The sequence below is a fragment of the Anguilla rostrata genome, unplaced genomic scaffold (assembly GCF_018555375.3).
Source record: "Anguilla rostrata isolate EN2019 unplaced genomic scaffold, ASM1855537v3 scaf0261, whole genome shotgun sequence".
Lineage (NCBI taxonomy): Eukaryota > Metazoa > Chordata > Actinopteri > Anguilliformes > Anguillidae > Anguilla > Anguilla rostrata.
In genome coordinates, this window is record NW_026985804.1 from 15,001 (window position 1) to 17,500 (window position 2,500).

Genomic DNA, 2,500 nt, shown 5'->3' on the forward strand with positions numbered 1-2,500 from the left:
CTGGTCACCCGTGGCACTTTGTCATTTCTCTGAGCTCCATCTCTCTCTCTCTCTCTATCGCTCTCTCTCGTGCAACTGGTCCCACGTGGAACTCTGATAATTTTCGGAGCACTGTCCCGCTCGTGCAACTGGCCCCCCGTGGCACTCTGATATTTTTCGGAGCACTCTCCCTCTCGTGCAACTGGTCACCCGTTGCACTTTGTCATTTTTCTGAGCGCTCACTCTCGCTCTCGTGCAACTGCTCACCCGTGGCACTCGGATATTTTTCGGAGTACGCTCCTCCTCGTGCAACTGGTCCCCCGTGGCACTCTGATATTTTTTCGGAGCACTCTCCCTCTCGTGCAACTGGTCCACACGTGGCACTTTGTCATTTTTCTGAGCTCACTCTCCCTCTCTCTCTATCGCTCTCTCTCGTGCAACTGGTCCCCCGTGGCACTCTGTTATTTTTTCGGAGCACTCTCCCTCTCATGCAACTGGTGCCCCGTGGCACTCTGATATTTTTCGGAGCACGCTCCCTCTCGTGCAACTGGTCCCCCGTGGCACTCTGATATTTTTCGGAGCACTCTCCCTCTCGTGGGCCTAGGGCCAGGGCAAGTTTTAGGCTTAGGGCTTGGGCTAGGGCTAGGGCAAGGGCTAGGGATTGGGTTAGGGCTAGGGCTAGGGCTAGGGCTCGGGTTAGGGTTAGGGTTAGGGTTAGGGCTAGGGCTAGGGCTAGGGTTAGGGATATGGATAGGCCTTGGGTTAGGTTTAGGGTTAGGGTTAGGGTTAGGTTTAAGGATAGGCCTAGGGTTAGGGTTAGGGCTAGGGTTAAGGATATGCCTATGGTTAGGGTAAGGTTTAGGGCTAAAGCTAAGTTAGGGTTAAGGATAGGCCTAGGGTTAGGGTTAGGTTAAGGCTATGGCTAGGGTTAGGGTTAGGTTTAGGTTTAAGGATTGGCCTAGGGTTAGGGCTAGGGCTGGGGCTCGGGTTAGGGTTAGGGTTAGGGTTAAGGCTAGGGTTAGCGTTAGGGTTAGGTTTAAGGATTGGCCTAGGGTTAGGGTTAGGGCTAGGGCTAGGACTCGGGTTAGGGTTAGGGTTAGGGCTAGGGCTAGGGTTAGGGTTAGGGTTAGGGCTACCCTGATGGCTAGGGCTAGGGCTAGGGTTATGGTTAGGGATAGGGCTAGGGCTATGGCTCGGGTTAGGGTTGGGGTTAAGGATAGGGCAAGGGCTAGGGTTATATTTTGGGTTAGGGTTAGGGCTAGTGGTAGGGTTAGGGTTAGGCCACCCGTGGGTGAGTGTTAGGGTTAGGGTTAGGGCTAGGGCCAAGGTTTAGGTTAGGGTTAGGGCTAGGGCTAGGGCTAGGGTTAGGGTTAGGGTTTGGATAGGCCTTGGGTTAGGTTTAGGGTTAGGGTTAGGGTTAGGGTTAAGGATAGGCCTAGGGTTAGGGTTTGGGTTAAGGCTCGGGCTAGGGTTAGGGTTAGGGTTAGGGTTATGGCTATGGTTGGGTTAGGGTTAGGGTTAGGCCATCTGTGGGTGAGGGTTATGGTTAGGGTTAGGGTTAGGGTTAGGGTTAGGGCTATGGTTAGGGTTAGGGTTAGGGCTATGGTTAGGGTTAGGGTTAGGGTTAGGGCTAGAGTTATGGTTAGGGTTAGGGTTACGGTTAGGGCTATGGTTAGGGTTAGGGTTAGGGCTATGGTTAGGGTTAGGGCTAGGGTTAGGGTTAGGCCTAGGGTTAGGGTTAGGGTTATGGCTATGGTTAGGGTTAGGGCTATGGTTAGGGCTAGGGTTAAGGTTAGGCCTAGGTTAGGGTTAGGGTTAGGCCATCTGTGGGTTAGGGTTAGGGTTAGGGTTAGGGCTAGGGTTATGGTTAGGGTTAGGGTTAGGGTTAGGGTTAGGCCACCCGTTGATGAGGGTTAGGGTTAGGGCTTGCGCTAGGGGTAGGGTTAGGGTTAGTGTTAGGGCTAGGGTTAGGGTTAGTGATAGGGTTAGGGTTAGGGCTATGGTTAGGGTTAGGGTTTGGGTTAGGGTTAGGCCACCCATGAGTGAGGGTTAGGGTTAGGGTTAGGGCTATGGTTAGGGTTAGGGTTAGGGTTAGGGCTATGGTTAGGGTTAGTGTTAGGGTTAGGCCACCCGTTGATGAGGTTCAGGTTAGGGCTTGCGCTAGGGTAGGGTTAGGGTTAGTGTTAGGGCTAGGGTTAGGGTTAGTGTTAGGGCTAGGGTTAGGGTTAGTGATAGGGTTAGGGTTAGGGCTATGGTTAGGGTTAGGGTTTGGGTTAGGGTTAGGCCACCCATGAGTGAGGTTAGGGTTAGGGTTAGGGCTATGGTTAGGTTTAGGATTAGGGTTAGGGCTATGGTTAGGGTTAGGGTTAGGGTTAGGCCAGGTTAGGGTTAGGGTTAGGGTTATGGCTAGGGTTAGGGTTAGGCCATCTGTGGGTGAGGGTTAGGGCTAGGGTTATGGTTAGGGTTAGGGTTAGGGTTAGGGCTATGGTTAGGGTTAGGGTTAATGTTAGGGTTAGGGTTA